The sequence below is a fragment of the Nomascus leucogenys genome, chromosome 5 (assembly GCF_006542625.1).
Source record: "Nomascus leucogenys isolate Asia chromosome 5, Asia_NLE_v1, whole genome shotgun sequence".
NCBI classification, from domain to species: Eukaryota; Metazoa; Chordata; class Mammalia; order Primates; family Hylobatidae; genus Nomascus; species Nomascus leucogenys.
Window position 1 is genome coordinate 52,910,116 of NC_044385.1, and position 14,434 is coordinate 52,924,549.

A 14,434-nucleotide genomic window follows, 5' to 3' on the forward strand; every position below is an offset into this window, starting at 1 on the left:
ACTATGAAAAGAAAACAACAAAAGTCTACATACTTAGTGAAAGAATTTAATGCAATCAATCACAACAATATTACATTAATAGATTAGGCAGTCAATCAGCTACCAGTAGATTTAAATGATATAATCAACATTTATTCCAGTAGCCGTATATAGTACTCTGAATCTACCAACTGGCAAATGTACATCTGCTCAAGTAAAGGAACACTTATGAACATGTATTATTAGGTCATTAAACAAGTCTCTGTAAGTAGGAAAGTTGTCATACCATAGACACTATCTATTCTGACCAAAATGGAACTAAGTGGTTTCTTTACAAAGGTAACAAACCCAAGATTTTTGAAAATTTAAAAATGCTTCTAAAAAATCCATGTACTGAAGAATAAATCAAGACGGAAATTGGAAAAAAACATAAGCTTAAATGATAGTAAAATACTACATATCCAATTATGTGTAACACAGAAAAGGAGATATTAGTGGCGATTTTGCAGACTTAAATATTTATATTAGAAAATAAGAATGGAAATTAATGAGTTAAATGTCTTAAGAAATTGCAAAAAGAACAACAGAATGCACACAGAGAACAAAGCCAAAAGTTGATGTTTTGAGATTTTAAAGACTGACACTTTGTAACTAGATTGATTTTGCAGGAGGATGAGCCACAGACAAAACCCCTCAGACACTGGGTTAAAGAAGGAAGTAGCTTTATTCAGCCGGGAGCTTCGGCAGACTTGCATCCCCAAAAAAGAGCTCCCCAAGAGAGAAATGCCTGCCCCTTTTAAGGGCTTACCGCTCTAAGGGAGTCCATGTGAAAGGGTCATGATTGATTGAGCAAGCATGGGATACGTGGCTGGGGCTACATGCATCGGTAATCAAGACAGAACAGAACAGAACAGAGAGTTTCACAGTGCTTTCTCATACAATGCCTGGAATCTACAGACAATACAAGTGGTTAGGTCAGGGGTTGATTTTTAACTACTAGACCAGGCCTGGGGTGCAGCACAGGGCTGTTTATTGATCTCATTTTTGCCTTTCTTTAACTTTTACTTCCCCTTTCTTTTTCTGAGGTATGAGACAATAAGAGAGGTGGTCTTCTTCCTTAATTTTTTTAAAAAAGAAAGGAAAATAATAAACATATTTAATTAAAAAATTCCAATAATAAATTGGAATTTAAAAATAACTCATAACTGTACATATAGAAGATAGTTCTAAATACCGAGACTAGTATGAACAATTATGTACTTTAAAGTTTGAAAACTTAGATCAAAGAGAAAATATTACACATCAAAACTGATTAAAAAATAAATAGAAAATCTGCATGTTGCCATAATTATTAAATAAGTTGAATAAGGATAAAAATTTACCCACACAGATACATTCTCACCCAAGACTCAGACATTTTAGTGGTGAGTTCTGTAAAACAGTCAAGGAACAAGTAATTCCAATTTATATAAACACTTGCAGATAATAGACAGAAGAAATACTAACCACTTATTTTACCAGGCTAATAGAACTTTAAAGCAAAAGCATACTAGGACAGTAAGAAAGAAAAATCACATATCAACCCATTAATAAGCAGAGATACAGAATCCAAGACAAAATACTAGAAAACTGGCTGGGCGTGGTGGCTCACACCTGTAATCCCAGCACTCTGGGAGGCTGAGGTGGTTGGATCACCTGAGGCCAGGAGTTTGAGACCAGTCTGGCCAACATGGTGAGACCCTGTCTCTACTAAAAATGCAAAAATTAGCCAGGCTCAGTGGTGCACACCTGTAGTCCCAGCTTCTCAGGAGGCTGAGGCAGAAGAATCATTTGAACCAGGGAGGTGGAGATTGCAGCGACCTGAGATGGTACCACTGCACTCCAGCCTGGGTGACAGAGCAAGATTCTGTCTCAAAAAAAAAAAAAACTAGAAAATCAAAGCCAGCAATGTATTAAATCTCTCTCCTCCCTCTCTCACACATACACAAAATTGAAAAAATGTACTAACATCATTTGCTATACTAACCAATTAAAGAAAAAAAAAATATGATTACTGCTATAGATTCTGGAAAAAATTTAACAAAGGTTAATACTGGTTTATGTTAAAAAGAGTATTGTATTAATTAGGATTAGAATCATCTGCACATAACAGAAATCTCCTTCAAATATCAAGAGAAAAAAATCATTTCTCTCAAACACCAGTGATGGTATAGTGACTCTATGGCATCATCAGGGACCTAGGCTTCTCTCTACTTTGCCATCACAATGCTTGGCTTCAATTTCATGGTCCAAGACAGCCATCATACATTTGCTTCCCATCGCTCGTGTGGCAGTTCCTATTTTCCAAATATGGCCACAGCAATATCTCTCATCCCAAATGTTCTTTTGCAATGTGACCTTTCCATTCTCCTACCAAAGAATGGAGCTATTTCTCTACTCCCACGAATATTGAAGGATTTTCTGCTTTGACCAATAAAATATGGCAGAAATGACACTGTGCCAATTCCAGGCATATCCCTTAACTGGACTCATGGCTACTGCTTCCTTCCTCCTAGCAGCCAGGCTCAAGGTGACTATTCTGAGACCACCATGCTGTGAGAAAAGCCCAAGCTCCGTAGAAAGGCCCTGGAGGAAGAGAAGTCACGGGAAAAGAGATCAAGGAGCACAGAGGTGCCAGACATAAGAGTCAAGAAGTCATTTGGAAGTGGACGCCCCAGCCCTAGCTATCTCAGTTGACACCATGTGGATCAGAGATAAACCATCCAGCCAGACCCTTTCTGAATTCCTGATCTATGAAACTGTGAGCAAAGTAAAATGTTTGTTTTGAGCCTCTGAGAGCATGCAGTTTCCTTCATAGCAATATATAACCGGAACATTTCTCTTTTAAGGAGTCTTCCAGACATCTCAAACAACACTTGGCTTTAATTTTCTTGGCCCAAACTTAGTCACATGGCCACACTTAACAATAAGTAAGTCTGGGAATTGTAGTCTTTTCCCTGGGCGCAATGTTCTCAACTAAAAATCAGGGTTCTATTACCAAGGGGGAAGGGAAGAGAATTGAAAACAGCAGTCAGTCTCTGACAAAATTTATCTCTAATCCAGTGAGTCTCAAAACATGGCCCCTGGGCCAGCAGCATCAGTAGCACCTGGAAATTTGTTAGAAATGAAAATTCTCCTATCCTGCCTTAGACCTACTGAATCAGGAGTCCTGGAGGTGGGATCCAGGAATCTGTGATTATTGTGATTGAGTGGTCAAGGAAATTCTGATACACACAGAAGTTTGAGAACCATTGGTCTAAACTTAGAGGAAATTATTCTTCCTGGTGAAATGTCAGAAATATTTCCTTTAAAATCAGGAACAGAACAAAGATGTCCAGATTCATTGCTTCTATTTAACATCATGCTTTCTGTTCTGGCCAGCACAGCAAGAAAAGAAAAAGAAATGAATGTAAAAGAAGAGATAAAACTATCATATTCACTGTTGATTTGATTGTGTATATTTAAAATAAATCCAAGTTCCAAGTTGCTGATTGTATGAATGTACAAAAATGGGTTTCTTCCTATACAACACAACAAATTATTTAGGTATCATTGGTAATGGCAAGCAGTAGTTAGCCAGGAATGAATCTAACAGCAAAACTGCATTCATTTGGGGTAGAAAATGATAAAATGTCTTGAGACATTAAAACAGACTTAAACGGGCCAGGCACGGTGGCTCATGCCTGTAATCTCAGCACTTTGGGAGGCCAAGGCAGGCGGGTCACTTGAGGTCAGGAGTTTGAGCCAGCCTGGCCAACATGGTGAAATCTCATGTCTACTAAAAATATAAAAATTAGCTGGGTATGGTGGCCCATGCCTGTTGTTCCAGCTACTGGGGAGGCTGAGGCAAGAGAAAAGCTTGAGCCCGGGAGGTGGCGGTTGCAGTGAGCCAAGATGGCACCACTGCACTCCAGCCTGGGCAACAGAGCAAGACTTCATTTCAAAAAAAAAAAAAAGACTTAAAGAATTAGCTTTATGATGTTCATGTATAGATAGACAGACTTAATATCATAAACTCTCCTGTGTCTCCAATTTAATCTTTTTATTTGACATAATTATAATTTTTTAAAGCCAGCATGGTTTTTCTGGGTAAGCTGATCCTAAAATTTATATGAAAGAGTAAAAGTTCAATGATAGTCCAGATATTTTTGAAGAAACAAGATGAAGTGGAGGGGATTGCCCCTACCATCTGTATATCAAGATTTATTTCGTAGCTATGGTAATTGAGATAGTGAGGTATTGACACAGGATAGAAATATAAATGAATGGAATAGACTACAGCATCCAGAAATATACATACATGGAACATTTATCTAAGATTGGAATGACATTTAAGACTGATAAAGAAAAGACTGACTCTGACAGGCACTCCTCACTTTATTGTGTCTCTCCATATTGATACTGAGTTTTTTACAGTTTGAAAGTTTGTGGCAACCCTGCATCCAGCAAGTTCATTGGCACCATTGTTGAGCAGCATGTGCTCACTCTTTGCCTCTGTGTCACATTTTGAAAATTCTTGCAATATTTCAACCTTTTTCATTATTATTATATCTGTGGTAGTGATCTGTGATAAGTCATCTTTGATGTTACTAATGTCATTTCGGGGGGATGTCATGAACTGTGCCCATAAAAGACAGAGAACTTAATGGATACATCTTGTGTGTTCTCTCACTGCTCCACAGACTGGCCATTCTCCCTTCTCTTTCCCTCTCCCCAAGCCTCCCTATTTCCTGAGATATGACAATAATGAAATTAGGCCAATGAATTCCCCTATAATGGCCTCTATGTGTTTAAGTACAAAGGAAGAGTAACACATGCCTCACATTAAATCAAAAGCTAGAAATAATTAAGCTTAGAGAGCTTAGAGAGGAAGGGCTGTTGAAAGCTGAGAAAGGCCAAAACCTAGGCCTTTTGCATGAAACAGCCAAGTTGTAAATGCAAAGGAAAAGTTCTTGAACGAAATAAAATTGTTACGCCAATGAACATACAGATGATAAAAAAGTGAAACAGCCTTATTGCTGATATAGAGAAAGTTTTAGTGGTTTGAAGAGAAGATCAAACCAGCCACAACATTCCCTGAAGCCAAATCCTAATCCAGAACAAGGCTATAACTTTCTTCAGTTCTGTGAAGGCTGAGAAAGGTGAGGAAGTGGCAGAAGAAAAGCTGGAAGCCAGCAGAGGCTGGTTAATGAGGTTTAAGGAAAGAAGCCATCTCCATAACATAAATATACAAGGTGAAGTGCCAAGTGCTGATGTAGAAGCTGCAGAAAGTTATCCAGAAGATCTAGGCGAGATCATTGATGAAGGTGGCCACACTAAACAACATATTTTCAATGTAGATGAAACAGCCATGCATTGAAAGAAAATGCCATCTAGGATTTTTATAGCTAAGCAGAAGTCAATGTCTGACGTCAGAGCTTCAAAGGATAGGCTGACTCTTGTTAGGGGCTAATGCAGCTGATGATTTTAATCTGAAGTCAATGCTTCTTTACCATTTTGAAAATCCTAGGGTCCTTAAGAATTATGGTAAATCTGCTCTGCCTGTGCTCTGTAAATGGAAAAACAAAGTCCAGATATGACAGCAGATCTATTTATGCTTTACTGAATATTTTAGGCTCACTGTTGAGACCTACCACTCAGGAGAAAAAGATTCCTTTCAAAATATTACTGGTTATTGACAATGTACCTAGTCACCCAAGACCTCTGATGGAGATGTACAAGGAGATGGATGTTGTTTTCATGCCTGTTAAGATAACATCTATTCTGCTGCCTGTGAATCAAGCAGTAATTTTGACTTTCAAGTCATTATTTAAGAAATACACTTTGTAACCCTATAGCTGCCATAAATAGTGAGTCCCCTGATGGATCTGAGCAAAGTGAATGGAAAACCTTCTGGAAAGGATTCACCATTCTAGATGCTATTAAGTACATTCGTGATTCATGGGAGGAGGTCAAAATATCAACATTACCAGGAGTTTGGAAGAAGTTGATTCTAATCTTCATGGATAACTTTGAAGGGTTCAAGTCTTTAGTGGAGGAAGTAACTGCACATGTGATGGAAATAAAAAGAGAACTAGGATTAAAAGCGAAGACTGAAGATGGGACTGAATTTCTGTGATCTCATGATCAAACTTTAACAGACGAGGAGTTGAGTTGCTTCTTGTGGATGAGCAACGAGAGTGGTTCCTTGAGATGGAATCTACTCCTTGTGAACATGCTCTGAACACTGTTGAAATACAACAAAGGATTTAGAGTATTACATAAACTTACTTGACAGGGCAGGGTTTGAGTATTGACCCCAATTTTGAAAGAAGTTCTACTGTGGGTAAAATGTTGTCAAACAGCATCTTATGCTCCAGAGAAATCTTTCATGAAAGCAAGATTAACTCAATGCAGTGAACTTCATTGTTGTCTTATTTTAAGAAGTTGCCACAGCCACCCTAACCTTCAGCAACCACTGCCCTGATAAGTCAGCAGCCAGCAACATCAAGGCAAGACGCTCCACCAGCAAAAAGATTACTGCTCACCGAAGGCTCAGATGATCATTAGCATTTTTTAGCAATAAAATATTTTAAAAATAAGGTATGTACATTATTTTTATAGACATTATGCTATTTCACATTTAATAGACTATAGTATAGGGTAAATATAACTTTTATATGCACTGGGAAATAAAAAAATGTGTGACTTGATTTATTGAGCTATGTGCTTTACTGCAGTGGTCTGGAACTAAATCTACAATATCTCTGAGGTATGCCTGTAACTAATTAATGCTGGAACAATGAGCCTCATGTAAAGTAGTAATATTGGATACCAACATCATTACAAAATCAATATTAATTCCAATAGAATTAAAGACAAAATGTAAAAAACTTAAGATTTTTGGATAAAATTCTAAGATGATATTTTTAAGATTACAATGTAGAAAAAAACTTATACAAGATACCAAAGGCACAATTCACAAAGGAAGAGACTGATGAATTAGACTACATTAAAGTTGAAAACTTCTATAGAGCAAATGAAATCATGTTTAAAAAGGACACATGACAGGCTGGGAGAAGATATTACAACATATATCTGATAAATAATCTGTACCCTAAAAATATAAACATCTCTTGAAGCAATCCAATTTTGGAATACTCTACCTGTGTGATGTATCTTGTAACATAAAAATCAAAGATTAGAATTAAAATATATGATTTAAAATAAAGTACAACTGAAGAAATAGTTGAATTAGTAAATAGTAAAACAGATAATCACTTGCTCTTAACCAAAAGGCGAAGAAGTGATAAAACATTAAAACAGAAATGAAGGCCAGGGGCAGTGGCTCATGCCTGTAATCCCAGCACTTTGGAAGGCTGAGGCGGGTGGATCACATAAGGCCAGGAGCTTGAGACCAGCCTGGCCAATGTGACAAAACCCGTCTCTACTAAAAATACAAAAATTAGCCGGGCATGGTGGTGCAAGTAAACCCAGCTACTCGAGAGGCTGAGGCATGAGAATTGCTTGAACCCGGTAGGCAGACATTGCAGTGAGCCGAGATTGTGCCACTGTACGCCAGCCTGGGGGACAGAATAAGACTCTGACTCAAAAACAAAAAATTAAAAGGAAAAGTTGCTAAAATGCAGCTCAGATATTCAAAGAGGTAGAAAATATGAAAGAGAAGTTAAGCGATATAGAGGCTATATTGAGAAGTTCTGATCAGTATTCAATTAGAGCTCCAGAAAGAAAGGACGGAGGATATAGGGCAAAGGAAATATTTGCAGAGATAATTGCTGAGAATTTTCCAGATCTGATCAATAGGAACAACCACACCAAATAACAACTTGTGAATTTTGCTTTACTGAAGCTGAGCATATTCGCTTGTCAACAACTCGGCAATCTTACCTCTAGGTAAGTATGTACCATAAATAATTTCTTGCATATGTGTACGTGGTAACATGTACAAGAATGTTCATTGTTTCAATGTTTGTAATTGAAAAATACTGGAAATATCAATAGGTGAGAAGATAAATAAATTATGTTATATCCATATAATGGAATGCCATGCATCAGTAAAAATTAATAAACTGGAGTTACATGTGTCAGCAAAAATCAATTTCATAAAAATATTGAGGAATAAAACCAAGTTGCAGAATATACAGTATGATGCCATTTATTTAAAATATGCAAAAGTGTAAGACAATATATATATCTCTTAGAGATAAGTGCAAATACACGTTTTGTATAAAGAAATGCTCAGGAACAATAAACAGCAAACTCTGGATGAGGATTCCCTTTGAAGATATTGGGCAGGGGAGGAAGTCATGATCAGAAATGAGAGCTAAAGGACTCTTCACTTCTTTCGGTAATGTCGCATTTCTTAATGTGAATGGAGGGTTCATAAGTTCCTTACATTGCTCTTTATAGCCTTTTTTATGCCTGAAGTATTTCAAAATACATTTTTTAAGCAGCTAAAAGATCTTTGAGACATAACTGGGAATGTCCAAGCATTGAGGCTATTTTAACTGAAATGTTATTATAATAGTTTCTGGAGACATTTAAAGATACATAAAATTCAGTTTATCCACCTGTTATTCTTGACTCTTAATCTTCCTCTCTCTCCTGGAATACACTGAATTTCCTCTGGACTAGCAATATAATACATCTTCAATGACATGTATTTTCCTTTTCCTCTCAACTTTCATCTTCTCTTCAGCTTAGAAACATACTCAAGTCTCCGCTAGCCTTAATAAATAAATAAGGAACACCTGTTCCTTACACACTTGTAAATTTTTTGCCTCCCTTCTCATCCAGGTTCTTGGAGGAACAGCCCAGGCTTCCTATGTCTAACCCATCACTTCTACTCACTCTGCAAAACACTATAATCTGACTCCTGTCCACTTGACTGGAAGAGCCCATTTTAAGATATTAACATTGCATTGCAAGTCAAATTCAAAGTAACTTTTCAGCTTCATAGACACCTACTGTATTTGACACTGTTGATCTCTCCTTCCTCCTTGAAGTTCCTTCATCCCTTGGGTTCTGTGACACTCTTTTCTTCTTCTCTGCACACCTGTCTATTGCTCTTCTGTATCATCATCATCTCTGAGTTGTCACCTTTGACATAAATCATGTGACCGAACACAGGTAAGTGTGTTCCTGACTCTGTTCTGTTACATTCATCAGTTTATCTATCCTCATTCCAAAACCACACTACCTTAGTTACTACCTCTATGGTAGATCTTGATTTATAAAAATATAAGACCTCCAGCTTTGTTCTCTTCAAGATTGGCTTGGCTATTATTGGCCCTTTGAATTTACATAAAATTTTAGAAAATTGCTTTTTTAAATTTTTCTAAGAGAGAGAGCACGTCTCACTGTATTACCCAGGTTGGTCTTGAGCTCCTGGCCTCAAGCAATTCTACTGCCTTGACCTCCCAGTGCTGGGATTACAGGTGTGAGCCACTGCACCCATCCTAGAAAGTTGATTTTTTGAAAGTATTTTTCCCTAGATTTGTCCCCAACATTTTTTGGAAATTTAAAACATTCTAAAGCCTGAGAATATCTAACCCAGTTATTCTTACTCGTTTTGAGACTCAATTTAGGGGGCGGCTTCCCCAGAAACCTCTCTGTCTGCCTCATGACAGGTTGCTTCAGTTCCCATCTTACAATTACCACTTATTGCCCTTGTAACTACCTTGTAATTACCACTGCACATTTTCCTTGAGAAATCTTTCTGGAAATAATAACAACAGTAATTATTAGTATGTGCTATAATTACTTGTATTCAATATCTTCCACAGCCCCTATGCAGTAGCTATTATTAAACTAATAGATTAGAATACTGAGATACAGAAAGATAAACCACTTGAGATCACATACTGAGTAAGTTTTAAAGTTAGAATTCAAATCCAGTTCTGTCTGATTCCAAAGCCTGATTTTTTTCCCACTATGTACTCTCCCTCTGCTAATGATGTAATACTTAATCGTGGAATTTAAATTTAATTTGTTAGAGATTTGATGCTTACTTTTTCTTTTTGAGATAGGGTCTTGCTCTGTCACCCAGGCTGAAGGGCAGTGGCCTGATCATAGCTCAACGTAACCTCAAAATCTCAGTTAATTTTATTTTTGTAGAGACAGGGTCTCACTACGCTGCCCAGACTGGTCTTGAACTCCTGGCCTCAAGCAATCCTCCTGCCTTGGCCTCCCAAAGTGCTGAAATTACAGACATGAGCCACTAGGCCCAGCTGTTGATGTTTACTTTCAAAAACCTAATGGACTATTAACTGTATAACAAATAAATAATATTTAATAATATGTATAATATTTAATATATGTAACTAAGATATATTTATCAAGATAAATGTTAATGTTAATTTTTATTTTTTAAATTTATTTATTTATTGAGATGGAGTTTCACTCTTGTTGCCCAGGCTGGAGTGCAGTGGTACCATCTCAGCTCACTGCAACCCCCACCTCCTGGGTTCAAGCGATTCTCCTGCCTCAGCCTCCTAGTAGCTGTGATTACAGGCATGTGCCACCATGCCCAGCTAATTTTACATAAACTTTAATTTTTAAATACGATATTTAAAATTTTTTTTCCATACATATTCTGCTTAAGTACCATATTTATTCTTTACACTAAATAAAAAAATAATGTTTATCTTTGGATTATTTGTTGCTGAGGAACAAATTACTTGCTCTATGCCAGAACTTACTGGCATAGAACAACAAGCATTTTATTCTCTTCATGAAGTGTGTGGGTCAGAGCACAGCAGGAAGGGCTTGTCCCCGCTCCACCATGCCTGAGGCCTCAGCTGGGAAAACTAGAATGGCTGGGGGTAACTTGAACAACTGGGAGGTGGAAGCATCTGGCAGCTCCTTCGTTTACGTGCCCGGTGCCTGAGCTGGGATTACTGAAAGGCTGGGCTCAGCTGAGGCTGTCAACCAGGGCGCCTAGGCAGGGCCTCTCATGTGTCACGCGGCAGCTGGGATCCAAGACAGGGAGTGTGTCAGGAGAGCAAGCATTCCAAAGGGGACAGGAGGAAGCTGCAGGGCGCTTTCTGCTCTGGTCTCAGAAGTCACACAGCAGCACTGCTGTGTTACTCAGTTGAAGCAGTCACACACTAGCTCAGATTTAAGGGGTGGGGGACCTAGAACCTGCCTCTCAATAATAAGCGCATTGACAAATTTGGGGCCATATCTTAAAACCACCAAAGCTTACAAAAATATGTGGATTTTAGTCATGTTTTGGATATCTGCACTTTACCGTTAGAATTTACTGTTCATATTGGGTCTGAGAGTGGTGCCTTCACAGCATCCACATTCGGCAGGAGAGATGTCACAGTTCAACAAGAGTTCCCACCACTCCTCACATCAGGAGGATTTGGGGGCCATAAAGTTACTGCTGAACTATATGGTATGAGAAATACATTCTGAATCTTCCATTCCTCTCTTCTTCCCAATGTCACGGACGATGAAAAGAACTGGCCTCCTATGGTACCCTAGAGATGTGGCAGGGAGTGCTTCCCTGACTTCAGACATTGTCTTTTAACTTACGATGACATGGGGAGATATTTGAATGAAGATAAATGACCATTTTTCACATTACATTTGAGTAGTAATAGGGCACATTTATTGAGCACTAAACTTATTTGCTAGATGTGTGCTCAGCCCTTAGTTGATCTTTCAACATCCTATGACCTTGCTGCTCAAAGTGTGGTCCTCAGATCAGCAGCAGCAGCATCACCTGGGAGCTTGTTAAAAATGCAGAACCCCAGGCCCTAGGCCAGACCTGCCGAGCCAGAATCTGCATTTCTACAAGATTCCTAGGTGATTTGTTCATACGTTAAAATGTGGAAGTACTGCTTTATGAAGTGGGTGCTATTACTATCTACCTTTTACAGAGTAGGCAACTCTGAAGGGTTAAGAAACTTACTGATCACATTCTGAGAGAATGGAAAAAAGAAACTGGATGAAGAGTACACAGTTTGTGAGTTAGAAGAGCTGAAATTCAAATTCAGGTCTGATTGACTCCAAAACCTATATTCCTCACAAATATTCTATCGTGCCTCTCAGTAAATTTCACTGCATTGGCAAATGTGTTCCTATATAGACAGTTATCATCCGTTTAAAGGGCGGTTTAAACAGGTATCACCACCAAAACAGCATTGTTCCATGACTTCACCAATTATTTAGCCCTCTGCCTCCCCTTGCTCAACTGTGACTTCCTTAAAAGACAGGACTATTGTCCTGTTTATTGTTAAATCTGCAGAAATTAACCCAGAATCTGACACATAACAGAGTATCTGCCGCTTACAAACTCCTTAATTAATATACATTAGGCCTATTTGTTCAAGTGAGTTGTATAGATTGTGGGCAGTTAACTGGGTGCTAAGATTATTCTGCTGTAAAAGAGGATGCAGGGGTCCTCCCTGGGGTTTCCTGCAGGCCAGGACTTTGGCGGCAGAAAACCACCAAGGCTGCTGCTCCCGACCCATCAGCGCAGCTTATCTCTCTGCCCAGGCGGCCCCCAGCCCAGCCCAGCAGTGGGACTTCCTGAGAAAGGTTCTCCTTTCTTTCCTAGCCCTGGAGCACAGCTCTGTGGCTATAATTAACTTCCTTCCACTTGATTTATGCAGAAGGGACAGGACCCGTGAAATGCAGGGAAGCTTGGTTATAATCCCTGTATTTCTGCGTGCCTCAATCTCTAAAGTTCTTTTTTAATTGATTGCATCTCATGTGTTCTTATGGAGAGAGGAACACAGACGCTCAGCAGCGTATAGTGGTTAGAGCGAGCAGAAGTCCTGGCTTTCCCCGGACAATCCCCACCTGTGCACACCATCCTGGTGTGATTGTTAACAGTCTTTGTTCATGGTCAAACGTGCCCCTGTTTGGGTGATAAATTATATGGTCACCTTAGTCACTGGGGCTTAATGCTGGTCCTGATGTCACCTCAGCAGTCAGAACGGGGGCCAGTCCCTGATGCAGAGATTTGCTTTCTGGACCAGTAAACCATCTGTCATTAGGGCATTTCTCCTAGTGTAGTCTTCAGGCCACCTGCTTCAGAGCCAGCTGTGAGCTGGGTGTCCACACAAGTGCCCAGGCCCACCTTGGTCCTACTCAGAACCAGGAGCTTCCTTTCCCTCTGAGACTCAGTCTGATGCTCCCTCCTCTGACCTCAGCTTACGCTGAAGTCCCCGATGACTTTCTCTTCCCTAGGCATCCATTCTCCAACCCTTAGCACTGGGAACCATTTGATTTCAGTTTGAAGGCCTCCATCTTCCCACCCCTTAGAGGGTGGCCTGAATACCACCCTGCCCTGTACCCCACAGCACTATTATTAGATGGGAATGTCAGAGGCTAGAACTGAAATCCCTGGCAGGCCTTTGTCCCCAGAGCGACAGAGAGAATCGCCGGAAGGGACAGCCTAGCCTGAGGTTAGACAGTCCAGTTCTCTTTCCTCTGGGCTCCGGAGGACTGCAGGCCAGCAGGAAAGAGCTGAGCTATTCTTAGCCGAGGTGTGGGAGCCTGGCAGGAGCTGCAGGCCCTGCCCCGAGGGTCAGAGACAGGAATCGGCCACCCACTCTGGCTGCCTCCCCTCTCTCCCTTGGCTGCCCTTCACACAAATAAATGACCACCCCACTCCCTGTAACCAGCAGCAGTACATGGCTCAGATATGGGTCACCCGTAATCCCCTTAGTAGAAAGCACAGCTCTGCCTCTGTCTTATATTACAGTTTGTGAGTATATTTAGAGCTGAGCAGGGCCTCAGCCACCACCTCACTTTCTTCTTAGAACCCTAGCATCCTGCATAGGTCAGGACTGAGCCCCACAGAAGGGAAATGATCTGTCCAGGGCCACACGGACATTCAGAGTCACTAAGAACTCTACTAAGAACTCTACCAGGGCCAGGTGGGGTCATAGTATGTACAAGCTGTAAGTTTGGGCTAAGGTTTCCAAATGCCAGTCAGCAGACAGGGGCTATTTGTGCCAACATCTTTGCAGGTCCTCAGTAAAACAAAGACCACTCGTGTCATATTACCAACTGTGCTTTCATGGAAAGGGTTTTATTTTTTTCTGAATTTATGCTCTTCTTATCTCGAGGTTGCAAAAAAGACCTTGCTTTATGAAATGACTCTAATAGTATATGACAATCCTAGGTCAGTCCCTAACACTAAAACTTTTTTTACTGATGTGTGAAGTAAAAATATATATTTAGAAAGCAACAGAGAGGAGGATACTCAAAATAAAATAAAGATACACTTTATTCATTCATTTAATAAATGTTGAATGTCTATTTTTGGTGTACACTGCACCAGAGCACAAAATATACCTGGTTTCTACCCTCATGTTGCTCACAATCAAATGGGGAAGGCAAGCAATAAACAAGTGAATGTCACTGTAAAATGTGATAAGGGCGACAATGAGTTTCT